The sequence below is a fragment of the Acomys minous genome, assembly GCF_964271855.1.
Source record: "Acomys minous genome assembly, chromosome: 7".
NCBI lineage: Eukaryota > Metazoa > Chordata > Mammalia > Rodentia > Muridae > Acomys > Acomys minous.
Genome location: NC_140488.1, coordinates 102,668,363 through 102,696,023, shown reverse-complemented (window position 1 = coordinate 102,696,023; position 27,661 = coordinate 102,668,363). Strand labels below are relative to the sequence as shown.

Here is a 27,661-nt window from a genome sequence, read left to right as displayed (position 1 = left end):
CAGTATTGCATATACAAAGTTTGGAGGCCAGGCTGCAGAGATAGCTCAACTAGTAAAAGTACTTACTGCATAAATATTATGATCTAGATTCAATCCCCAGAACCCACTAAAGGTAAAAAAAAAAAAAAGAAAAGAAAAGAAAAAAGAAAACTGACTTTACAAAATAGACTTGTTTACGCACCCTGTAGCATGTGTGTGCCCATGTATAACACACACACACACACCACACCACACACACACACATACACACACACACAAATAATGCATACTGTTATTTTGGAGGCCTCTGAGTTATACTTTTCTGTGTTGGTATTTGGTTGCTATATGCTATTGGGATGAATGGGGGTTTGTGACCAATAGTGGGTGGTCCCTGGGGTATATTCAAGACTCTCAGTTTATAAATATAACCTTTATGAGCTGATGAGAGATCACCATCCCAGAGTGAAGTCTGGCCTTCTTTGGATGTATATCTTACATCTTTAAAGGCTTGAGCTGTTTGGTGATCATATCATCAAGACCAGACATGAGGCATCTGTTATCCTCTCTAGATGTTCTGGTCTGACAACTGTCCAGAAACACAGAACGCCTTCCACATTGGCCCAACTATGTGCATTACATCATTCTCCTAAGGCTTTCATAAACCACCACAATTTGTTCGCAATTTAGCACATAGAGAAGTAGCTTGAGGGCCCAGAATAAATCCAAAACACCAAAATAAATTTACATTTCTTGAAAGTAAGTGCCTGTGGTTGGAAACAAAGCCAGGTGGCTTCAACAGGTTCCCAGAAGCTGTCATTGCTACAGGCTACGGCAGCAGCAGACAGATGGACTGAGGCAGCACCACATAAGGGAAAAAAGACTGTTACCAGGGTCTTAGTCTCATTGGGACACAGGCAGGGACATCCCTTTGAGCCACATAGACTTATCCCATGCCTTCTCTGAGAAAGACATTTCTCTAGGTGTTGGGTCACATTAGTAAGCAGACGGAAATGCCTGAGCTAGAGACCTGCCCAGGTTCAAGCTACCCAGAGTCCCAGTGCTGAGCAGGGAAAGGGGATATGAGACCCCATTGCTAACCGAGAAGCTATGACCAATTGACATCCACCTGCAAAGGAGAAATTAATTTTCTCCAATAGAGTCTCACTGGGTGTATTAGCCACCTTTAATGGTGGGCTCTATGTCCAGCAGTAGATGACCAACACAAAATGAACTCAATGATATTTTGTAGAGTTTTTGCCTCACATCACTTTATTTGGGCATTAAAAAAGATCTTACTGATCTTTCGCTTGTACATTATGATTTCCAACTTTGTGTTTTGATGGGTGTGTGTGTTTCTTGTTCTTTCTCTGTTCCTTTTTTGTTTGCTTTTGTTGTCTTCTTGTTTGTTTTCTAAAGAGAGAGAAAAAGAAGTCTTCGAGTTGGGTGGGTGGGGGAGGAACTGGGAGGAGTTGGGGGAGAGGAAATCATGATCAGAATATATTGTATGAACATCGTTTTCAGTTCAAAAATAAAGTAAAAATTATCCTTATAACAAACAAAAAAGAAAATATTTCAGGAAAGCCTTTACTGGGCCCTTAGAAAGAGACATGTCTATGTTTTTGTTAAAATATTATTACTTGTTAAAAATATCTGCCTGTTGCTATCTAGATGCAGTCTGAGAGTTTAAAAATGCCATCAATGTGCCGAGTGAAAGAAAACAAGCTCAGGCTTTAAAATATGTGAAAATTTCAGCAGGCTAATTCAAATGGTAATAAAAAAGAAAGCCGAGGAAAAAGAAATCCCCATGCGTCCAGTCCCCAAATGGGAAGTGGAAGGTGGCAGATGACGAACTTTCAGCATAATGGTCTGGCAAGCTACACATGTGGTTGAGAGTGAGGGATGCTGGAACTAAAGCCGGAAAAAGGGCCAGCAAGATGGCTCAGCCAAGCCTGATGACCTGAGTTTGATGCCCAAGACCCAAATGGTGGAAGGAGAGACTCGGCTATAGAAAGCTGTCTTCGAGGCTCCATGAGCATCGCATGGCAAGTGTGTGAGCTTCCACTTGAATACACACACACACACACACACACACACACACACACACACACACACTCAAAATAAGTTTTAAAATGTAACTTAAAGAGGATGAAGGAAGAAAAAAGAAAATACCAATTGTGGTAACAGGGTGGAAAGCTTGGGCAGGGAGTAAGGGAGCTGCAGATTGGAATAGGAAGCAGAGTGACCAGAATAAGCAACATGGAGAAAATGATTTTCTGACATCATGGGAAGGAGGAGCCAGCCAAGCAGGTATCTGGGGATGGGGCTTTCCAGACAAAGGGAACATCTGAGAAGGAGAGGGTGAAGCAGAGCCCACCAGCATGTGGAGGACACCATGGCAGCAGTAAAGAAGAAAGCTAAAGGGAAGGTGGGAGGTTCCCAGGGTGCTCTCTGGTGGAGATGCTTCTTGGTCATCCTGACAGAAAAGGACAACCAGGGTCACAGATGCTGCCAGCAAATCTGTTCAGGGATGCAACGGCCAGGCAAAGGAGGGACATATGGAAAGAGTAGACAGCATATTGGAAGGCTTAGGCAATGAGCTAGTACCCCAATCAAGTGAGGATGTGTGTTCCTGCCCTTGTCTCAACAGGCATCTGTACTGTAGCCACAGAATCACAGGCTTGATTAGCCAGACTGAATTCACCAGCCTTCCAATTAAACCTATGTTTGAGGGGCTGACTATGTGCACTGTCCCCTGGGCACATGGACAATTTGATGACAAATGGATGCAGTTCTTCTGTGAGGCCAGATCTAAGCCTGACAGCCTAGAGGAGACTTGTACTACAGAAATTTGTGACCTCTTCTGAATATTTTTTATTTTATGAATATGCCTGCTCTTCTTGCATGTCTAATGTATGTATGTACACCACATACATGTAGTGTCCACAGAGGCCCAAAGAGGACACAAGATTCCCTAGAACTGGAGGCACAGATGGATGTAAGTCACTAAGTGGGTGCTGGGAACTGAACATGGTTCCTCTGCAAGAGCAGCAAGTGCTCTTAACCTCTGAGCCATCACTTCAGCCCCCACAGCTTCTGTTAGTGAGGGCACTAGGATTAGGGATGGGATGAAAGATGCAATTCTCCTCTCAGTCCAACTGAAAGAATCTGACTACAGAGATTGGAATCCTCTTGTCTGTTCTACCTTCCTGTACCATTTCTACTAGAGAGGTAATTGCAACAATTAACAGCTACCCACTATTACCACTGGCCAAGTATCTTGAATGGCCTTTGAATCATTGAATAAGCAAGCAGGTTTGAGGCTCCAGGCAAGCAGCACATCTTAGGTACAAGACCTGGTGAGGAATTTGAAATGATTTAGACTGTATCCTTGCAGGAAGATGTTCCCACTTGGGTGAGGTGTGGTGCAAGAAGAGTGACACTAGAGTTTAAGTAGCAGTACCCTGGAAATAGAAGATGGCTCCTAACCCTCCTCAACTGAGGAGAGGGTGGGACAGTTGGCACAGGACAGACATGTGGGATGGAAGGTTTATGAAGTGGATAAGCATATTAGACATGCCACAGAGTCAAGGCAGGTGAAGAAAGTGATCTATATAGGCATTGTGAGGCTTTCATCTTTGGCCTGGTGAATCCTATGCCACCTCTGGGGTCTGCATAACTCTGCAGATGTGCTGTTGCCAATAGAAAGACCCCTTCTGGTTCTGTTGGTCCTCTATTTTCGTATCTTTCAGGTAGATATTGAAATGTGACACATGACTTGGGCTTGGAGGGGGAGGGTACCTCTGAATGGCAGTGCCTCCACAAGGAAAAGAAGATAAAGTCTGTCTCTGCAGTTATCTCTGAGGCCAGCTTCACCCACGAAAGGACTCCACGGCTGACATTGTAGTGTCCTAAAAGCTTTCAGGGTGGCTTTGCCAGAATGGACACCTGCTTTTCACATGTGGACATGGTGATGTAACAAGAATGTTCTATTGGTGTGCAATGTCACCATCTGACCAAGTGGAATGTAAACAAAGGGTGTCAACATGACTGGAAACACAGCCTAGCATGTCTTTCTTGAGCAAACCCTTATATACACCCCATAGATGAGGAGGGTACAGTGCTCTCCTTGGTGACCCTCTTGGGCTACAGGCAGGCAGGCCTGGCATGTGACTTTTCAATTAGCCCTTTTCTGAATGAGATAACAAACGGCTCCCACTTTGTTTCTTTTCTTTGTGGCTAGCCCCAAATGTTCAGCAATCTTTGTGCCCATCTCTCAAATGTTACCATTACAGGCATCTCCCACCTAGCCCAGCTTTTTTTTTTTTTCTTCATGTTTTATTTTCTTGGGGTTTGAATACTTACTTCTTTGCAGTTTTGGTTTTCTTTTTTGTCTATTTTGCTTGTTTACTTGCTCGTTTTTGCACGAGTGAAAATCGAACTCAAGGTCTTATATATGCTAAGCAAATCTATATTCCCACACTCTGGACCTTTGCACACTAAAAACTATACATATACTTAATAGTTGGGCTCCAGGAAGAGTCATCCTGATGTGTCTTATGTGCTCTTCCCACTGGGCCATGTAAGAGTAATATGTTAATATGGAAGGCATGATGCAGGGGTCCCTGGGAAGCTAGCCAACCCTTGAGCCACACTTGAGTTTGCAGTGGCGGTGGTAACACTCCTAGCTTTTCTTTTTGTTTACTTGTTCAAAATACTTTGGTTGTGGTGTTTTGTTTTTATAGCCTATTTGTTTCTCAGTGATGTCTAGAAGTTCTTCTTGGAGGGCCAAAGGAATATATGTAGAACACATTCTGACATTTTCTAAGAATAAGCTTAACTTTTACAGAGAAAAGTGTGTGCTTGCATATGCACATGGACATATGTGGGCATGTGTGTGGAGACCAGAGGTCAATGTCAGGTTTCTTTCTGAGTCACTCCCCGCTTTACTTTTCGAGATAGGATCTCTCTCTAAACCACTCACTGATTTGACTAGGTGAGGCTGGCTGGCCGTTGCTTCAGGAATCTGCCTGTCTCTGCCTCCCAACTCTGGGATTGCAGACATGTGCCCCTGTGCCCAGATTTTTTTTGTATGTATCCAGATTTTAGGTGACGGGGATTAAAGTCAAGTCCTTACTGACTAAGCCCACTCTGTAGTTTCCAGGGAACAGACTACATCCATCTCATATTTAGGCATGCTGTGCTAAGAGGAGTTAGAATGTGCTACAGTGGATGGCGCTCCATCTCACAGGGATCTCAGTTAATGCTTTCTGTTGTTGTTGTTTTTTTTTTTTTTTTGGTTTTTCGAGACAGGGTCTCTCTGTGTTAGCCTTGGCTGTCCTGGACTCACTTTGTAGACCAGGCTGGCCTCGAACTCACAGCGATCCGCCCGCCTCTGCCTCCCGAGTGCTGGGATTAAAGGCGTGCGCCACCACGCCCGGCCCCCCGCTTTCTGTTGTTGTAATGAAACACTATAACCAAAAGCAGCCTGGGGGAGGAAAGAGTTTGTTTAATGTTACAATTTGTAGCCCACCATCCAGGAAAGTCAACACAGGAACACAAGGCAGGAAATTGGAGGCAGGATACAGAGGCCACGGAGGAGTGCTGCTTACTGGCTTGCATAGCTTTCTCAGCCTTTCTTGTACCACCCAGGGTGACTGGCCTAGGGGTGGCATAGCCCACAATGAGTGTAGCACTCCTTCATCAATCATGAATGGACAAAACATACCGCAAGCTTTCCGCCAGACAAGCTGGTAGAGAAATTTTCTCAACAGAGGCATCCACTTTACAAATAACTCCAGCTTGAGTTGAGTTGACATAAAACTAGCTAGCCCAGCTGGCCCTTTGTGAATTTGGCACACAAATATATCACTATAAAAACATGACCTTTCAGCAGGGCGTGGTGGCACACACCTGTAATCTCAGCACTCAGGGAGGCAGAGGCAGGTGGATCTCTGTGAGTTCAAGGCCAGCCTGTCTATAAAGTGAGTCCAGGACACAGAGAAACCCTGTTTAAAAAAAAAAGAAAGAAAAGAAAAGAAAGAAAAAAATAAAAAGAAAACCAAAGCAAACCAAGCCAACCAATCAAAAAAACCATGACCTTGCTCTGTTGTTGTCCACAAGATGTCATGTTAATATTATAATATAAAACATAAATTTTCTTCTGAGACAGAGCCTCTCTGTTTTGTAGTCACGGCTGTCCTAGAAGTCAAACACAACTAAGTTTAAAATTCCATAGTCCTTAAAAATCCAAACATTCAAACTTCAGCTCCTTTAAAATATCCAGTGTCTAAAATTTCAGTTTCCTTAAAATATCCATGGTCTGTCTCACAACTGTAGGCACCTGTACACTCCAGAAACAAATGCTTTCTAGTTGCTAGCTCTGCTTCTTGGGTCTGCAATCTGCAGTACATACATGCTGTCTTTTTGTTCAGGCCAGATCTGCCCCATGGTTGCTGCTGCCCTTGCCACTCATTCCACGGTACTGGTATCTCGAAGATGCTGGGTCTTCTATTGCATTTTCACTTCACTTTTCCAGTAGTTTCTTCTGGGCTCTCTTTGGGGTCTCCAACCCTGGCGCTTGCTGTTAAGCCTCAGTTACTCTGCATGGCCTCTTCAGTTCTACTACAACTGAGGCTGCATCGTCACCAATGGTTTCTCCTTGCCTCTCTGCAGGGACTCCAGCCCTGCCACACAGTACCAAGTCTCAGCTGCTCTCCATGACCCCTCCACGCCTTCAAAACCATCACCAACTGGATGAACCTTACGCTACCAGGTTTGGCTGCTGGCATGAAGTACTTACTACTTTGTCTGCTTGGAACAGAGCTTTTGCTTGCTGACCCTAATAAAATACTCCCAGAAGATTTCATGTAGAGTGAGAATTTCGGAGTTTTGGATTTTTTTTAAAAACACAAATATTATAAGAATATAGTTTTGTTTTATCCCCAGGTACGGGGATGACTATGCAGCATCTGACTGTGATTTGCCTCCTGCTTTAACAGAGGTGTGGTTTTTCCAGCTGCAGATAGGTTCTGCAATTGTGTATTGTTTAGAATTTGGGGGACTTTTCAGAGGGTTTATAAATGCTAGGGCCCTGAGAGGCGGGTGGATTGTTGGTGGATGGTTGGTTGGTTGTTGTTGGTTGCTGTTGGTCATGGCTTGTTAAGTAGTTAATGTGCAAAGAAAAAAAAAAGTAAAAAATCAGATAACCTGCTAGCAAAGATCAAACTTGCTCCAAGCAGTTTGATGCCCCTAATCAGCAGGAAGTAGTCTAATGATAACTACACTTCATTTCTGACCCCTGACTTTATTCAGATATCTCTTTCCTTTTCTCTCTATCCTTTTTCCTCTCATATGTAGTGGTAGGGAGTTAGAAAGGTAGAAAATAACCCACAAAGTAGCTAAATCCAGCCACATCCATCCATGCTGCTCCTTTCTTCTTGTTCTTCTCGTTCTCCTCCTTCTCCTCCACCTTCTCTTCTTCTTCTTTAGCTTTTTTAGTTTTTTGAGACAGGGTTTCTCAGTGTAGCCTTGCCTGTTCTGGAATTCTCTTTGCAGACCAGGCTGGCCTCGAACTCACAGAGATCCTCCTCCCAAGCGCTGGGATTAAAGGCATGCCCCATCACTGCCTGGCTGCTGCTTTCTTCTTAATCACTGATAATTTCTCACCTCCACTTGAACAGTATTTACTTTACTTTAGTGGTTCTTACTTCAAAATATCACATCAGTGGCCTTGTTAGAGTCTTTACTTCCCTCGAGAAGTTTTTAAGGTAGGCCTCCACCATCTGCACTACTCTCAGTGTTATGTTCTACATTCTTACAACAGCTCATTAAGTTCCAAGCACATGACAGCTTTTCCAGGCCAGAGTTCCAAAGTCCTTCCTCAATATTCCCCCAAACACATGGTTCAGCTCTGTCACAGCAGTACACTAGTTCTGATACCAATTTCTGCCTTAGTTTAAGGGCTCCTATTGTGATGAACACTGTGCTCAAAAGCAAGTTGGGGAGGAAAGGGTTTATTTCATCTTAGAGCTTGTAGTCCATCATCCAGAGAAGTTAGGGCAGGAACTGATGAGGCCATGGAGTTCTTTTTCCCTATTGGCTTGATCAGCTTGCTTTCTTATACCACCCAGGACCACCAGGCCTGGGGTAGCACCACAGGGAGCTAGAGACTTCTATATCAATCGTCAGTGAAGAAAATGCACCACAGGCTTTCACAGGCCAACGTGGTGGAGGTATTTTTTCATTTCATTTCATTATCTCTTACAAATGACTCCTGTCTGTGTCAAGTTGACATAAAAAAGCCAGCATAATATGGTATAAAGTAGCATCAGATCACTTGAAAGCAGGTAGAACCAGCTTTGGGCTTGATCTTTCCTCAGGATATGTAGGAACTAGCCTAGTGCCCTCTCACTGTCTGTGGCAAGTATTGAGGGCAACTGAGGAGGTGCACTAAAACAACAACAACAAACAAACAAACAAACAAACAACAACAAAACACTGAAGAGTCCCTTCCGGGCTCCCTGACTGAGAACGTTGTTGACCTTGATGCCCCCTGAAGATCCACATGGCTAGTCCCTGGGCAAATAGATTGCAAGCCAGTACAATTTGTCAGTGTCACTAATCTTGTAGTGAAGAAGTATTTCACCAACACTCAGCAATGAGGACCACTCCTGTTTATCCCTTGGTTCAAGGAAGCCATGAGATGATACGTTCTATCCACATTTGTGCTGCTCCCTCTTCTGTGTGAGATATGCCCACAGCATAGATCACACAATAATAATAATAATAATAATAATAATAATAATAATAATAATAATAATAATAATAATAATAATAATACACCAGGGCCATAATTCTAACTTCAAATTCAAATGTAATAGCAGGTCCATAAGAATGAAATGAAGGGGAGATCTATGCTATATGTATCCTGCTCCTTCTCTGAAAGTACTTTAAACACATGGCTTTATTTTCTTTAAGTGTAATTATTTTGATATTTATTGTATACTGTAAAATACATAAAATGATCTTTTCAAGATACAGAGTGAAATGATGGCTCAGTTCAGGAAAATTAGTCTTTCACCTTTCACAGTTACCTCTGTGTCTTCTAACTTCCTTTAAGCAGTACGCAGAAAACCTTGCTCTCAGATTCTACTATAATTGGTCACTTCGTTTGGGGATCTTAAAAAACAAGTCTCCATCAGTTTCCCATCAGTCAAAATATGAAAACTTTTGAGTTTGCCATTTTATCCAGCCACACCCTACATAAGATGGAAATTGGTTTACTTGGCCAAGATAAGGAGAGCTGGGAGGTTAATTAGGACTCAGGCAGGAGCAGGGAAGAGGTACATGAAAAACAAAGGAAAAGGCATCTGTGAGGCTGTAGAAATCAGAGTGAGAAATACAGGGCCAGTATGGACCATATAAAAGATTAAAAAAAGAAACCGTGTACATTGATTAGAATTTGGACTAGGATGCAGCAACAGGAGGGGCATGCTCCAGATAAGGCATTTAGGGTTAGGCAGGACCAGATGTTGCTTGTCAAGGAGGTGGGACACTATTCTAAGTGTAGGAGGCAGCTCTCCCAGAATCTGGAAGGGGTGACATGACCTTATTAGTAGGAAGGGAGGCCCCTCATGTCACTGGATTAGAGAACGAGCAGCAAGGTGCCAATAATGCTGGCAGGAGCAGTAGCTATAAATTGATGGTGGTTGTGGTTTGAATAAAAATGGCCCCCAGAGACTCATATATTTGAATGTTTAGTCACTAGGGAGTGGCACTACTTGAAAAGACTAGGAGGGATGGCCCTGTTGGAGGAAGTGTGTTACAGGAAATAAGTGTTGATATATCTAAAGCCCATGCCAGGCCCTGTCTCTCTCCTTCCCCCTCCCTCCATTCTCCCCTCTCCCTCCCTTTCTTTCTCCATCTCTCAATATCTCTCTCTCTCTCTCTCTCTCTCTCTCTCTCTCTCTCTCTGTGTGTGTGTGTGTGGGGGGGGGGCGGGAATTCTCTGCAAATGTCATGACCATCACAGTGTCAATCCAATTAAGACAAGAAGGAAGTCTGGTTCAACATTACTCAGTAGCCACTGCTGGTTCTAACTTTATTTTAGGCATAGTTAAATACAGTGCAATTTGGTGAAAAGCACCTTGGTGTAACACATTCCTGTATCCACTGTGAAGCTCAGGGCATAATTAACTGAAACTCTTTTCAAAGTCCAAGTCACTTCTTCCACAAAGATTAGATCTTTAGAGACTGCATGTGTTAACTTAAGGGCCTGGGGAGGATCCAGCATGGTTGTGGTCATACATATAGCAGAGGGGTCACCTAGGCTGTTAACCAGTTCCAGTGCTATTTGTAAGAGTCTGGGTGAGCCAGATGTGGCCTGGCCCCACGGATAGAACAAAGGCCACCAGGCTACTAACCACACCCATTCCTAGGCCTCTGGGCAGAAAACAGGTTATAAATCTCTTGCTTTGAAGAGACAACCCTGCATGCTTAACATTCCTGGTTTGCCTGGTGCTTCTCTGTGAGCACAAGCACCTCTATGCCCCCAACAGGAAACAGGGAACACAGCTGGCTTCTTCTTAACTCTTGGTTATGGAGAATAGGAGGTGGAGGGCGTGGGTTGATTTCTTCAGGGTGTGAGGTCTGGCCAGCTTACAGTGACCAGCATCTTATGGGGGGCAGGCCCATCGCCTACCAGCATACAGATAGTTTTGCCATCTATTAAAGATGAAAGCAAATTCACATAACAATAAAATGGAAGTGCTTGTTTATTTTTTTACATACAGAATTTATTCTTGATCTGCAGGACTTAGAACATTTTCAACATTTCTCAGAGTTGACTGACATTTTGATTTCATAATCAATGCTGAGAATTCAGGCTTATGTAAATACGTAGTATAAAATGGCCCAATAGAAGTACGCTTCAGACCCATTTCAGAAATTGCTGAAAACTGTCCTAATCCCAAGTCAAAATGCATTATCCATTTAAAAAGTTTTACCCACGTTAGCAATTGAGTCATTTTTTTTAAACCAAGCACTTTAACACAATATAATCCAAAGACATTTGGTACTTTAATGCTGAGTAATGATGGTAGGAGAAGGGAATGCCTTTGTTTCATATATATTTCATTGTATTTCCAACTCATAATGGAAAGTAACACACTGTAGTTGGTAGCATAACAACATGTGCTAGTGATGAGTACTGCAGAGGTGCTTCACATATTTCCGATGGTGCATCGCAGCACGGATCGATGGCGTGTACAAAATTACAGACTCCATGTTCAGAACCAAGGCTGCAGTGATGTCTCATGGTACAACTGGGGCAATGGCTACCAGAAATACCTTGGATATGTTCCACATTTGACTTTGAATTAGGTTTTGTTGTTGAATGGTCAAATTTTTCTTTTGTTGCCAAATTTTCTGCATCCCCCACACTACGTAAATGTGGACTAGGGATCTAACTGCAGTGATGGGTAGAGAGACTTGTAAAGGTCTCCCATAGAGAGATGGAGTGGGAGGGACTGGCTGGGCTTGGGGCGGGTGGGGCGGGTGGGGCTGGTGGGGCGGGTGGGGCGGGTGGGGCGGGTGGAGAGAAGCAGCTATGAAGGATGCCTCCACACCTCTAGCCTAAGCAACAAGAAGGAAGCTGGTGCCTCGAAGGCAGCACTGGGGGAGGGGGAGTCGTGCAGAAGGTGTGGGCTGACAGTTGTGTTTGGGTTAAACATATGGGGCTTGAACCATTACTCCCTTAAAAAAGTTCTTTTCCTTATTCATTGAGGCTTTGACACACATATAAAGTGCATTGTCATCATAGCCACTCCAACATAAACCCTCCATCCCCTAGACACACCCTGATATATCTTCTCCCCAAATTTACTCCTCTTATTCTTTCTTTTAAAATCCATCATTGTTTCTAATTAGTGATGTCCATCTGCACATGGTATGCGTTAGGCTGTGCACCGGAGCACGAACAACACCCCTAAAGAACACTGACTCCTCTCCAGTCACCATCACCAACAGGTCCTCAGCTAGGGGTAAGGTCTAGTGAGGCCCTCCTCTACACATGCTGGAATTTCTACTGGCTTCATCCTGTGCAGGTCGCCACAGCTCCTGTGAGTTCACGAGTGCAAGAGTCACATCGTGACTGAAGATGGCATTTCGTGCATGAATCGCCATCCTCCAGTTCTTACCTTTGTCCACCTGCACAGCCCCTCCACGTGGTTCCTTGATGTCTACCTGTTATTATGTGATGATGATGACAGGCCTAATGGGTTTCATTTGATTGGAGAAAGTTCTCTGCTTCTATCTGGTTGTGGTGACCCTTATGAGCTGTATTCATCGGGTAGAAAGGTCTGTCTTTACTCACCTGTATCCCTGCATACGATCTTCTTTGGACATTTTCACCAATATACACCAATCATGACAGTGTGAAAAGAGAAGTAAAGAGGGAAGGGCACTGAGGGAAGACAGTCTCCAATTGGAGCCAGCCTGAGCTATACGATGACAGAACCTTTTCTGAAATAATAACAGCAAAGTAATAAACTTAAGAGAGTCAGGGTGTCCGATCAACGTGCAGAGCATTAAAACCCATCAGGCTGTGTCTGAGAAACACTGACCTCATCTGGAGGCTTCTAAACTCCTTTCTGTAGCTGGTCCTCCCCTTCAGGAGGTAGGGGAGGGCTTTCGTGACCCCAGCTTCTATCACTGGGTCCCCTCAGAAGTCATGTCCACTGCCCTGGTGCTTCCCGAATGCAACACAGTTTGAGGGTGGTCAGTTGGCTCAAAAAGTCTGGAGCTTAGGAGAGGACTGACTGGATGGGAAGAGCTGGAGTGCAGCAACATGTGGCTGCCACAGGGAGGCACCAAGCTCAGACCCCTGGCTCTGAGTCAAGGACGCATCACTTATTCCTTGTGTGACTCTAGTCACTAGTATCATTGAACACCAGGAGGGTGGACATGACCGAGGTCACACTGACAGAGCACGTACGTGGCTGCTTGATCTCCCTAGGGCTCAGTCACCACATTTCCCTTTCCTTTCCTTTGAACAAGGGCAGTGCTGTCCATCAAACTGGGGTCTCACTGCTAACCAGGACTTCCACCACACAGTTATTTCCCAAAAATGGGTCCATTACCTTGTGTGAATCTGTGTTAAAGCTACCTGGGTGGCAGAGTGCCTGCCTAGCTTGTGTGACATCCGGGGATCCATTACGAGGACAGAAGTTACATTGTTTGTAAGAATGGGGATGAGAAAGATATCCCAGGATAATACTCAGTTTTGCTGTTTTTATTCAGGCAAGGAAAACACCAGTTTTTCAGAAGTATGAGTATTTATTTATGAGTAAGTTCCTCCCGAGAGAAATCAAGAAGACTTGGGCTGTGGACACAGCTCAGTTGGTAGAGTCCTCCCTACTCTGAAGCAGGCTCTGGTTCCTTCCTCAGCCATAGCAAGCCCAGTGTGCTGATGTGTACCTGTAATCCAGAGAGTGGACACTGGAAGCAGGAGGTCATCCTTGATTACGTAGCAAGTTTGAGGCCAGCCTGAGGTGTGTAAGACCATGTAACAAAACACAGCCAGAACACAGGTCCCTGTGCCTGCTTGCGCAGTTATGAAGCATGCCCCGCGTGTTTGTTCAGTGTCATCAAGAAGGTTGCCTCACACCTGCCTCCCTGCACTGAGGCCTGGTGAGGAACAGGTCACACTGGTCCTTTCAGGTAACTGTCTGGCGTAATGGATCGCCCTTCATCATTGTAGCTGGAATTGAGGCTTGTGTGAATAAGAATTCCTGGAAAGAAGCTGTGTCCACTGAAGCTGGCTGACCCAGTAAAGCTTCAGGAACTGGAGAGTTTGGACTATAGTAAGGTCAGTTCCTAATGAAAACCATCCTTGCGCTATGTTTAGTCCCCTGAAGAGACATTCTTGTCCACCTCTCTGTTGGACCTAGGATCTTCATAAACCTTTGGAATGTATTAAGAGTATCGTCTTCTTCTCTACAAAGGGGCTGAGAACACACACAAAGAAGCTGAGGTCTGTGCCTGCTGTTCCCCCACACTTAACATGCCCCTCTGATATTTTCATTGACGTTTTAAAAATTAATTTATTCCTATTACATCTAAATGGTTAGCCCTTCCCTTGTACCCTCCTATTCCTCTCTCCCTCCCACTTCCCCCCTTCTCCCCTCCCCTATGTCTGTGATTGAGGGAGACCTCCTCCCCCTATATATGCTCTTAGATTATCGAGTCTCTTCTTGGTAACTTGCTACCATTCCTTTGAGTGCTGCCAGGCCTCCCCATCCAGGGGATGTGGTCAGAAAAGGGGGCACCAATTGAAGAATTTCAGAAAAATATAAATAACCAGATGAAGGAAATCATTAAAATAGTTCAAGATCTGAATTCATTGACATTTTAACTTGCATTCCTGCTGAACTTTCTTTGTTCTGTCACTATAACAATTTCATGAAACTGCTTCCACATGGGCTATGGAGCACCCCAACTCCTGGACCGCAGTCTCTTCTGTTTGGCTGCAGAACAAACACTCATGCTCCCTCTGAGGTGAGAGCTGTGATTTAGAGTTGATGCTTGAGCCGGATGTGCACACACTCTCCTGTCATGATTCGCAGTACTCCTGGATGACAGGCCTTCCACATCCTATGCTTTCCTCTCATGGACGATCCACTCAGGTGGGAAGTTTGTACCCCTAAACTATCTGGGCACAGGGATAAATGTTCCCTGCTCAGTGGCTGAGAGGTCCCCTGATTCCATGCTCACCCCATATGCCACTATAGCTGGATCTCTCATATGAAACTAAAAGGCAAGCAGCAAATTCACCCAGACACTGGAGCCCCACATCTGGAGGCCTTAGTATGACTCCCTTACCTCTTTGGTTTTCATTTCCCTGTGGACTCTGGGGCCCACACAAAGATAACCAGGAAACCCAAAGAGCACAGATTCCTCTTCACCTGCTCTCGGTGGACCCCAACTGACCTGCAGCCTCCTGAGACCTGTCCTAGGTGCTCAAGATCCCCCTTGTGATGTCATCCCTGCAGCCCTTACGTTCACCCCAGGAAAATGGTCACTGATGATGGCTGCTGCATGCTGTCTGGATTCCATAGAGACTGCCCTCTCTGAGCTGGACAGGGAGGGCTGTGACCCCCTATACCACCATTCCTGAGGAGAAAACCACTGCAGCCTCCCTGAGATTAAGGCTACCGCACAGGCATCTCCCTTTTCTCTGAAGCGTTTCTTCCCAGGGAGACACTGGCCTGGCCTGCAGACCCAGACAGCTGTGATGAGGGTTCTCTAGCCTCCAGAGGGCAGCTTGCTCCTCTTTTTTTTATTTTAGCATTTTTAAAATTAATTTATTCTTGTTACATCTCAATGGTTATCCCATCCCTTGTATCCTCCCATTCTTCCCTCCCTCCCATTTCCCCCTTATTCCCCTCCCCTATGACTGTTCCCGAGGGGGACCTCCTCCCCCTGTATATGCTCATAGGGTATCAAGTCTCTTCTTGGTAGCCTGCTATCCTTCCTCTGAGTGCCACCAGGTCTCCCCATCCAGGGGACGTGGTCAAATATGGGGCACCAGAGTTTGTGTGAAAGTCAGGTCATTGAAACAGAAACTAAGCCGAGAAATAACGACATTAACTAATGTCATGAAACAAATGGATCTAACATATCTACAGAACTTTTCACCCAAACACAAAGGATTATACCTTCTTCTCAGAACCCCATGGAACCTTCTCCAAAATTGATCACATAATAGGTCACAAAGCAAGCCTCAACAGATTCAAGAAGATTGAAATAATACCATGTGTCAGATCACCATGGTCTAAGGCTGGACTTCAACAACAACAGAAATAACAAAAAGGCCACACACATATGGAAACTAAATAACTCTCTACTTAATGACACCTGGGTCAGGGAAGAAATAAAGAAGAAAAAGAAGACTTACTGCAATTCAATGAAAATGAAGGAACAGCATACTTAAATTTGTGGAAGCCATTGAAGGCAGTGCTAAGAGGAAAATTCATAGCACTAAGTGCCTTTAAGAAGAAAGTGGAACCATCCCACACAAGCAACTTAACGACACAGCTGGAAGCCCTAGGGAAAAAAAAAGAAGCAGACCCTTGCTCCTCTTATGTCTGATAGCCAAGCTGCCTTTCCAGGGTTGAGCAAAGGAAGGGTCCTCTGACAGTCAGACTGCAGGGCCTGTTTCATTGGCAAAACACCTGTGAGATACCCAGCGCGACCCAGAGGGAGAATGGGAGAGCAAAGGGTTCGAGAGAGCTTCAGAAGGAGAGCAGGAAGGGCTTGAGAAGAAGGAAGGCGGGAGGGAGCTGGGAGGGATGTCAGACGGAGCAACATGGGAAAGAGTGCTGAGGGGAGAAGAGGAGGGAGCCTCCCTAGCTAGGGCGGGTGAAGGAAAAGAGATGGGAAACAGAGAGAAGTTCTTAGCACAGGCCTGGTGAGCATTAGGGTCTGGACCAGGATCCCTCCTTGGCCACCCTGAATGGCGCTTTCTGAGAGAAATGCTTGTTTTAAACCAGGAGGTCCATCCCTTCAGTGTCCAAGTCACGGTTGGACCATCTCTGTGTGACATTTCTCTTTAATTCCCTGGGGATCGCAATTGACTTGGAGAAGGGGTAATAAAGTTTCTTGTAGGTACTATTAGCCACCCATGATGTCACTGGTCTCAAATGTGTGTTCAAGCTCGCAGGTGACTTGTTTCCTTGGCATTGTCAGCCAGGCAGCCCATCTGCCATTCTGCAGTGTGAGACAGCACCACTGAGGAGTTACTGTTTGCAGTGAAGATAACATTTCCCAATAGAACAGTCAGAGAAAGTCTTTTGGGATTCCTGACAAAGAATCAGGATATGACTTAGACACACACACACACACACACACACACACACACACACACACACACACAGAGAGAGAGAGAGAGAGAGAGAGAGAGAGAGAGAGAGAGAGAGAGAGAGAGAAACAGAAACACACAGAGGCCTATGATTTCTGTGTCAGCATGCAAGTATTAGACTGCTTTCCTCAAGTGCAAGCCACAGCAGGAGATGCTAGAGAGAGAAGGCATACAGGGCTGCCCTGTTTGCTGGAGGACAGCTGGTCCTGGGCGGTAGACCTCTGTGGAATGGGAAATTGTGAATGAGCATTAGTTTCCACCCGCCTTTCCAATATGGTTTCTCTATATTGACCCAGGCTGTCCGCGCTGTGCTGGTGTGTGTGTGTGTGCTGACCTCTGTGGGGCTGTTTTGTTGGCTTTGTCCAGAAAGGACAAGTAGGGGCCTGTGTATGGCTGAGCCTCTCAGGGTACAGACAGCAAAAAGGGTTCCTGTGTTTTAAGGAGAACAATTTTGGCACCTCTCTGTCCAAATGGCAGTGTCTCTTACCTGGATGATCTTGGCATCTAAGGAAACATCTTAGCAATAATTTTTTTGTTTGTTTTTTTTGTTTGTTTGTTTTTTGTTTTGGTTTATTTTACAGAACCACTGGCTTCATTGAGTTACTGTGAAAATTGTACACTGGCGTGAACTAGATCGTCAAGACAATGGCAGCGGTCCATAATCTTTACCCAGCATTTGAGACCCAAGATATCTGTTCAGGTCTAGGGTGGGGATCCCATTGTGTATTGTGAGGAATAGCTGCCTTCTCAAGTGACAGTCCTTTGCCAAAACAGAGTCTGTGTCCAACATTACCAGATGGTGAGAAATTGTAGCTGGGGAGATGGCTGCTAAGTGTAAAATGGTGTGTGCTCCTGGGCATATACCCAAAAGACGCCCCACCGTACAACAAGGACATTTGCTCAACTATGTTCAACCAGCTTTATTTGTAATAGCCAGAATCTGGAAACAACCTAGATGTCCTTCAACCAAAGGATGAATAAAGAAACTGTGGTACATTCATACAATGGAATACTACTCATATATTAAAGACAAGGACAGCTTGAAATTTGCAGGCAAATGGATGGAAGTAGAAAAAATCCTCGATGAGATAACCCAGACCAGGGGCATATACTCACTTATAAGTGGATATTAATCCAACATAGATGTCCTTTGAGAGACTCCACCCAGTGGTGGTTAGGAACAGATCCTGGGACTCACACAGGACACTGGGCAGAGCACTGAGAGTTGTATGGAAGAGTGAACATGTTTCATGGGGGATACCTGGTGGGGGTCAGGAGCTTCACAGGGAGACCATCAAGGCTGGGGGATGTGGACTTGGGGACCCTGCACAATCTGATGCACCAAGTATAATGCATGCAGAGCACCTAGACTCTCTGTTCAGAATTAGCAGATGGACAGCTCATTCTCCATGTGTGTGGCGGGGGAGCGGGGACTACATCTCATGAACTCTGGTGCTTGAGATTTGATCACTGGCGGCCTTGAGGGCACACAAAGGAAGGTGATGCAGGCTATCCTGATGACACCTGATAGACTGTGTCAGACAGTGGGGGGAAGAGCCTCCACATCACCGGTCTAGGGGAGGAGAAGAGGGCAGAAGTAGGAGGAGGGTAGGAATGGGAAGATAAGAGCTACCAGATAACAATCGGATGTAATGTTAATAAATTATAATTTTTAAAATGAAAAAAAAGATGGTGTATGCAAATTAAAGCCAGTAGGTGGCAGTGATGAGAGGACTTATTGTTGTGGCTGATAGCACACAGTTTGAAAAGAAGTGGTCAGGTAGTCCAGATGAGACTTGATAGGCTGAGGTCAGGTGATAGGGGAGGAGGGCTCCCCCTTTCTGAGGACTAGGGAGGGTAAAGGGGGGATGATGGAGATAGGGTGGGAACAGGAGGGAGGGGGCTACAAACGGGAGGTAAAATGAGCAAATTAAATTTTTTTTAAAAAGTGTTCACCATCAACAACTAGCTGTGTGACCTGCAGTGAGTGCCTGAGCCTCTGTGATGTCCAGCTACCTCCTTGGCAGGGAGGATAGCAACACTGCTGAACACATCTCACTGGAGGCTGCCAAATCCCCAAATTCCAGATCCTGAAGCTTCCCCAGCACCAGTGTGGAACCACGGACAGAAGATTCCACAGCGAGCCTCCTCCTGGCAGCATGTTGCAATGGAGGCCAGGGTGAGAGTGTATTTCAGTGGTGGAGGGTGAGCTTTGTATGGCTGGGGCCCTGTGTTCAATACACACAGACAGACAGAAAGACACACATATACACTGCACTGAACTTCACTTAGGATGCATAACTTTATCAGTATAAACTTGTATAAATCACCTATAGCTTATTTGTATAGTGTGTATATGAAAAATAAAAGAATTTTGTGTTTCATATCCCCAAGATATCTCTCTCTCTCTCTCTCTCTCTCTCTCTCTCTCTCTCTCTCTCCTACACACACACACACACACACACACACATACACAGGCACATGTTGTCTCATGGAAAAAATCTGCAAGATGTCAAATATGGTCACTGCAACCCGTACAACAGAATCCCACCTCACCCAGGCATAAGCCTTTCTTGATTCAAGTAACTAGGAGCCTCCTTGCTGGTCCATTCCTCTCTGCCTCACACTGTCACTCGTTTTGTTGTCATTTTCACATCAGGTCCCTGCCCTGAAGATTTGGAGTCCTCTGAGCAGTATTACCCTGCAGGATGTACACATGAATATAGGAAGCCAAGGCTGCTTTTCTGTTCACCCGGAGAGTGCCTGAGCCTTTCCCCCCTGCAGGGCCCAGAGTCTAGATGCACGTGATATCACTGCAGTAGCCAAACAGCCCTTTGTCTTCTGTGACTGCTGTTTCTCAGCTGGACACCATCTGCTCTGAGTGGCCATAGCAGATCTGATTCTGGAGTTCCTGTTCACTCAGGGCAATGGTCAGCATTGTGTCTTCGCTCCCCACTCTGTTTTCAAGGACCTGGCAGTGATGCACACCCAAATTTCCCCCTTGATTGTTTGTTTCACAGAGCTGTGCTTCGTCAGACTGGCTTCACTGCTTCGGATTGGTTCCATTGACTATGGGGTTGATGGAACCACGGTGTCCTCGGGGAAGACAAGTGAGGTGAATGCACACTGGCCACTCTGATGCTGTTGTTTTGTAGGTGAGACGTGTAGGTCTCACACAGGCCACGGGTGTTGGGATCTATGATGCAAACGCAGGGATTAGGGACTGGTGAGCAGAGCATGGCACTGGGGAGAAGTGACCATGTCTTCCTCCTGCTGCTTTGCCCCTCTCCTTTGCTTTTCCCTGCACCTTTCCTTATCAGCTACCAGTGTAGTTCCATATCTCATGTCCGTGTCCCTTTTGGTTTTTGTTTTGTTTTACTTCAAGGTAGGGTGTCTCTGTGTAGCCCTGGTTGTTGTGGAACTCACTCTGTAGACCATGCTGGCCTCCAACTCAGATATCCTCCTGCTTCTGCTCCTGACTCCTGGTATTGACAACAGGAGCCACCAGCATCCAGCAAATGCGCGTCTTCTGGTTGCACGTGCATGACCTCCCAAAGGTAATGACTACTTTTTGTTGTGGCACTTTCTTGCACACTAATGTTAGGCTTACTGGCCATTTATTGACTTGAGATTCTTTTCTAGAGACACTTCTTAGAAGCACATCTGGCGTATTCTAGGCCTGGTGTGACAGAGTCTATCCTTGTAGGAACCATTCGTGGGGAAGGCCTGTGAGGCAGGGTCAGGACAGACTTGCCTGTCCATGTGCTGCCCTGAGCCCTAACCCTAATGCTAACTCTAAGCCATTAATTACCTGCTGGGCAACCACACTTCAGCACACATTGCCTTTTACAGATGGGAGATTTTGTCATTCTTGGCGAAGTGACCTAATATTATTTAACCAAAATGGTTAGATGAATTCTGTTCCTTTTCAGATGATATAAATTTATTTCCTGAACACACGCAGAAAGGAATGATAGGGAAGATAACATTTACCATATTGGTTTTCAAAATGAACACAAACCTACTTGTAGTTTTCATCATCTCAATTTCTGGAGCATTTGCTTGTTTAGCTACTTATTTTCCTCCTCATCCACACTGGGGTGCTGTTCAAGGGGAGAAGGACCTGGCTGTGTTTGTTTGGGCTGCATGGACAGGCCAGGTTAATTTGGCAGCACACCAGGCACTGAGAGCACAGATGGCCTTGAGGGAAGGATGGAAAATGTTTGCCACATGAGTTACAGGATCTGCTTGGGCTTAGCCTCTAGGCCTTTCTTGCCTGACCACTCAGCCTCAAGATTACTTAGTACCTCAGGCTTCTGAGGAGGCAGAGAATGTGAAATGGTCTTGCCTCACCAGCAAAGGCGCGGGCATCTGGAGTCAGTCTGACTCAGGCTGGAATTCTATTTCTTTTGGTTGTGTAATCTCAGGCTCTGAGTGTTGGGGCCTTCCTCCATTGCAGTGTGGGAGAATGTGGATTATTGCCTTAGGGTTTCATTGCTGTGAAGAGATAGCACAACCAAGGCAACTCTTATGAAGGAAAATATTTCATTGAGGCTGGGTTACAGTTTCATACAGAGGTTTACTCCATTGTCATCATGGCAGGAAGCATGGCAGCATCCAGGCACACATGGTGCTGGAGAAGGAGCTGAGAGTTCTACATCTTGATCTGCAGCCAGCAAGAGGAGGACTGTGTTCTACACTGGGCAGAGCTTGAGTATAGGAGACCCCAAAGCCCACCCCTACAGTGTCACACTTCCTCCAACTAGGCCACACCTCCTAATACTGTGACTCCCTCTGAGACAAGCATTCCAACACATGAGTCTACAGGGGCCATCCCTGTGCAAGCCACCCCAATTCTGTAAGGCTGAAAAAATGACATGTTTATAAAAGGGTCTGGAGTTCTCCATACTTATGCTAGTCCGGAAAGGGTGAACCAAAGAAACTAGCTGTCCACTCACATGAATCCTAGGCCAGTGAGTTAGACCTACAGATAACCATACCTTGACAGCTGAATGGCCTTAGGGTGGGGTAGATGGAAATACAGGATGCTGTGGGATCCTTTGGAAGGACCCCAGTCTAGACGGTGTGAAGGAGACCAGAGATGGCCTTGGGGAAGGCATCCTGTCTCAGCTGAGTCCTGAGGGTAGGTAGGAGGTGAAAGTCTTACTTAGAGCCAGCCATGCCAAACCTTTCAAGGAAGACTGCTGCCACCATCTATTCTACTGGCTCCCAATAGGCAAAGGAATAGGGGAGAGGCCAGAGTTGAGCAACCTGAATGGAAAAGAGTATCTGCTGGGGGCTCTGGGGATATCTGCTCTCAGGAAGATACAGGAGTGCCTTGCTACATTTGGCTCATGTCATCTGTGAATGCCAGAAAAAGTGGGCTGGTCCTTGATGGCATCAGGAGATCAGAGATTACACCTGACCTCCTCTACCCCCCTCCATAATTTCTCCAGACTGAATGTGAAATGAAGAATTGATGTTCTCCATAGTCTTTAGTCAGGAAGGTGTCTCTTTACTCCTGGCCATGGGCAGACTTGCTTTCCTCGTGAGCTCTTTGTGTGATTGCATGCACCTTTTTGAGAGGGCAGTATATATGGTAGTTCAGGACACTATCTCTGGTTCTAGACATGCATCCTCATAGCCCAGATCTGCCTGCCATGTGCCTTCATGTCATCCAGTAAAAGTACTGCATCCCCTGTGAAATTGGCTTGTTATGAGGAAGCACAGTATTGGTAGATACGGTGGCTCACATCTGTAGTCAAACACGCACAAGGATGAGGCAGGAGGATTGACTTGAGCTCTGGGCTGTGGACTAAGACCCCACCCAGCAAACTTATAAAAGGGGGAGGAAGAGAGAGAGAGAGAGAGAGAGAGAGAGAGAGAGAGAGAGAGAGAGAGAGAGAGAGAGAGAGGAATTCTGGGCCGAAGAAAGGATTGCCAGGAGGAGAGAGACCTGAAGTGAAGAGAGGAAGGCCACCATGGGTTAGCTGGAGGAGACGCACATGGCTGGCAGGGTGGATGGAGAATCCAGATGAAGAACACTAGCAAGTATTTGGGATTATGGATGAGAGGTAGGTTGATAGAAGTTGTCAAAAGCAGATGGCATGGGATTGAGGCAGGGATCCCATGCCTGCCCCACTATGGGAGGTAGTTTAGAGGATTGATATCTGCCCTGTCCCAGGTTAACTAAGGCTATTTTAAAATATTTTTAAAAAAAACAAAGGGGGAGGAAGAGACTCACAGTAGCCACGTAGAGGGTCCTCTTGGCAGATGGTAAGTGAGGAAGGAAGAGCGTAGAAAGGAATGGGGCTCAGTTCCTGTCATTGCTTCCTCTGCCGCTGCTGAGGGATGGTTGGGAGCTGGGCTTCCCAGGATACTTCATGGCCTTCAACAAAGAATGCAGGAGTTCCTCCAGATTTCTCAGGTGGGCCCCAGAGCCTTTGTTTCTCTGCCCTTTACTCAGCCTTTTCTGGACGATCCTCCATCAGAATGCAGGCTGTCCTTCTGTGTGTCCCTCATGTAGTAACCACACACTTCCATCTTACACTGTGTGCTGCACGGATCTAGGTCAGTTTTAGTCCTGTCCCTGGGTCACTTGGGGCTGCTTCCTGCTTTGGTGGATAGACGACAGAGGGCATGATTTGCTCGGATCTACCATGTCATTGGAAGCTGTGGCCCGGCTCCTCTGCCCAATGCAATACCCATGTGCTTCATATTGAACAGGATCAGTCACACCAGACAGTTCAGGCCAGCCACCGGTCTTCCTCCTCTTACATTTCAAATTCTGTACTTGTGAGGGGAACTTTCTGGCTACCTGGGGCTCCTCTGAGGAGATCCTGGTGAAGTGAAGAAGGTCGGACACCTCGCACACATCTCGTGTTATGTGGGAGACACTACATGGATGGGACCTCTCTCTGTCCCATCTGTTGTAATCCATATCACTTGGCACACGGCAGCACAGTAGCTCTGCAGATGTTGTCTGCCTGGACTGTAGGAAAGTGGGCTGTACTGTGGCTGTTGTCTGAAAAGGCTTTCCAGAGAAACCAAACCGGGAAGAAATCTACGATGTGTCTATGCACTCATGAATATCTCTGTGTATCTACTGCTAGGTGCATTACTGTGAAGGGACTGGATCCACTAGATTTTGATCCCTGGCAAGGGCAAATGCTGTAGGTTCAAGACTTGCTGATAACCGTTCTTTGGTTCTACAGGTGACATGGTCCCGCGTCTTCTGAAAAGCGTTATTGCTATACCTTTGCTCTTTCTTGATCCCTGCACATCTTGTAGGCAGGGTAAGTGTTTGTGGGTGGGTTGTGGCAGGTGTCCTGTCTGATTAGAAGGTGGCCTCTTTAGTCTCCATGCCCGCCGCTAGGAAGGGTCTCAGCTACAGTTAACTCCATATCTTCCCAGCAGCCTACCTTGTCCCAGGTCTGCAGCTGGTCCCACAGGCGCACCAGGCCATGGTTCCTCTTCTCTCCGTAAGCCCTGTGTCCTCCTGCCCATCCCTCCTCCCCCACATCTCATGCCCACTCTCGTTTCCCTCAGCACTCCCTCTCCTGTCCTGTTCCTCCTCTTCATGCAATTCCTCTGTCTCTTCTAGTTCCCTTCTCAGTGACATTCAAGCATCCTCTCTTGGGCCTTCCTTGTTACTTATCTTCTGTGGGTCTGTCGATTGTAGCATGGCTATCCTGTACTCCATGGCTAACGTCCACTTATAAGTGACTATGTACCATGTATGTCTTTCTGGGTCTGGGCTACCTCACTCGGGATTATCCTTTGAATCCATTTGCCTGACAATGGCATGCTTTCCTTGTTTTCCACTGTGTATTCCACTGTGTAGGTGTACCTCAATTTCTTTATCCATTATTTGGTTGGGGGACATCTAGGTTGCTTCCAGATTCTGGCTATTACAAATAAGGCCGCTTTGACCATAGTGGAGCAAATGTCCTTTTTGTGTAGTGGAGCATCTTTTGGTATGTGCCCAGATGTGGTATAGCTGGGTCTTGAGGTAGAGCTATCCCCAGTTTTCTGAGAAAGTATCAATGTGGTTGTACAAGTTTACACTCTCACCAGCAATGTTTCTATCTCCCCTTTTTGTTTGCTCTTTGTTTGTGTGTTTGTTTGTTTGTTTGTTTGTTTGTTTGAACCTGGCACCTGAGTGAGTATTGCCCAGGAGGATCTCTTATTTGTGTCCACTTGCCTCAGGTGTGTGATACTGTTCCTGGCTGGTCCTTGTCTCTTTCATCCATTCCTAAACTCTGTCATTAGTGTGGGAATTTGAACAGAGGTGTAATTTCCATCTGGGAAGATGCAAGGCACAAGGTGAAATACACTTAGCAACCATGGACTCTTCTTTCTTCTCTTGTCACCTTTCCTTACAGTCTGGCTTCTGGCTGCGCACATTCCTCCTCCTCCACCCACTGCTTATCATAAAGTCATCCACCTTCCACTTCCTGTTTAGGTCCCAGGCCTGCCATGGCCTCCAGCGCAGACTAGGCTCCCATGGATCCCACCCAAAAATGGGGTGTAGCATTGATTTGTGGGTCTGCTCAGTGACCAGTGTGGAGACCTCCCAGGAGAGCCCTGCAGCTACTTGTCTCCTCAGAACAGCTGAGGGTAGGCCTCAGTGGCCTGACCCCCACTCTTGGCTGCTCCAGCACCCTTATCCCTTTGGCAGAGGGGCAGCTTCAGCAGCAAGGCATGGAGCAGAACAACTTGGGAGAGGAAAGCTGCGGAAGGCTAGGGAAGAAGGCATTCCTGGGGCACCCGGTCAGCAGGCATTTAGGGGCATACTTCTCATTTCAAGAGGTCTGAATATTTAAATCAACCACTGTCCCAGAAGGAAAGCTGTGATGTTTACCCAGCAAGAGACCAGGCTATTCCTGTGAGCTGAAAACAAACCATGCTTTGTGTCAGTCTGCGCTTGTATGGGAGAACCCAGAGCTGCACTGCTGCAAACATCTACATGTCCGCTGTCAAGAGAAACAGCCTGGGCATGGACGACTTTCCTAACCTTGGAGCTTGCTGGTGTCTCCTCTGGGGGCAAGAGTTTAGCCTGAGCGAGCCAGCATTATCTCGGAACTCCTGGGGAGAGTTAACAAAAAACGAGGGCTTTTCTTTGCTGAAGTACATAGGGCTAATTTTAGAATGGTGAGTCAGGGTGTTTAGAACATGGCAGTGCACACTGGCTGTTCAGTCAGTAGGTGTCAGAGGATACCCTGTGTATTCTTCTGTGCTCCCTCTTTTTGGCCTTCTCATGAACCCATCATTTTAACAGTGTTGGTTTGAATCACTCGTGTTGGTTCCTTGTTATGGACCTAGGCAAAGGCACACAGAGCACAAGTGTGGAAAGTGACAAGCAAGTGTGTGCAGACTGCATTCTAGCTGGTGCTCTTCCTTAGCCTGTTTGCCCTCTGTGATGGCTACGGTGAAGGACAGAGACCTCTGGACACCCCATGCTTTAAAGACTAAGTCTTAGGAAGGTACACTGTTAGTGGTCAGCAGGATGCATTGGGCAGGCTTAAGTATTCCAGTCTCACAGAAAGTCCACCGGGGTGGTAAACGGTGGCCACAGATACAAGCCTGTGTCTGACTCCCACACCAAAATACTGTACTTGAAGGCACTGTAGGTCTGTCTCTGACCACACCAGGCTCTCTGAGTTACTAACAATTACTGAAGCAACTTCCCGGTGTTTAGTTGTCCCAGTTTTCCCCTTCCCTAGTCTTTGCTGTGCTGAGTGCTGTGGTGAGGAAAGGAGAGGCAGTTGTGAAGGTGTTCCTTGTCCTCACTTGGGGAAAGACCTGACACTTGGTCCATGTTGTCCTGCTAGAGCAAAACACCCTAGACTGCGTAAGTAACGAGAGCAGAAAGTGGCTTAGTGACAAGACCAGTGTTCATGCAGCCTGTCACCCCAAAACCCAAGCAGCAGAGTCATAGTTGAGCCTTTCAGATTGGGCTTTTTTTCAGAGAGCTGAGAAGGCACCCTGGCCCGTGCTCCCAAATGAGCAACAGAAGCCCCAAGACTGACTTAGCTCTCATCTCTTGACAGTAACCATTATGGAGGGTGAGGTGAGGGACAGCAAGATCGGGCAACCATTCTTGAGCTCAGCCTTGGCCCTCCAGTAGTTGATTTCTGAGACCTGCGGTGTCTCTGCTTCTCCCGCTGCCATCCTTCTCCTGCTGCCCTCAGTCTCTGGATGTCCCACCTCAGATGTCTGCCTTTGAATTGCTGAGTCTAGTCAGTTGCTGCCTGTGTCCAGCTCTACTCCTCCACGAGGTTGGGGCTGTGAAGGTGGTGGGGTTAAACTCAGAAGAAACAATCCATTAACCATGTATACATATACAGCTTTAAGCCACATCAGGACTATGAGCACCCTCTTCCTCTGATACCAGACAAGGCAGCCCAGCTAGGGGAAAATGATCCAAAAGCAGGCACCAGAGTCCATGTCAGGGACAGCCTCTGTTCTAATTGCTAGGGGACCCCCGTGAAGACCAAGCTGCCCATCCGCTCCATATGCATCGGGGACCCAGGTCCGTTCCATGCATGCTCTTTGGTTGGTGGCTCACTCTCTGTGACTCGCATGGTCCTCAGTTAGCTGACTCTATTGGTCGTCTTGTGGAGCTCTTGTCCCTTCTAGGTCGGGGAGGGCATTCTTATTCCAACCACTTCAGAATACACTGGCCAGGACTTCCTTTGCTGAATTCCCTCAATTCAGCACAAAGTGGTATGAAGAGGCTGGTAATCAATCCACCCAATATTGAAA

The 27,661-nt window shown here is 46.3% G+C and overlaps 1 protein-coding gene across 1 annotated transcript in view; it reads left to right on the top strand.

The window, feature by feature from the left end:
• CLDN34 (claudin 34) overlaps nucleotides 1–27,661 on the top strand; it is a 163,742-nt gene that overhangs the window by 53,458 nt on the left and 82,623 nt on the right. The window contains exon 10 of the mRNA XM_084790601.1: nucleotides 6,652–6,850. The gene's annotated coding sequence lies outside the window, so the exon portion shown is untranslated. The remainder of the gene's footprint in view (nucleotides 1–6,651; nucleotides 6,851–27,661) is intronic.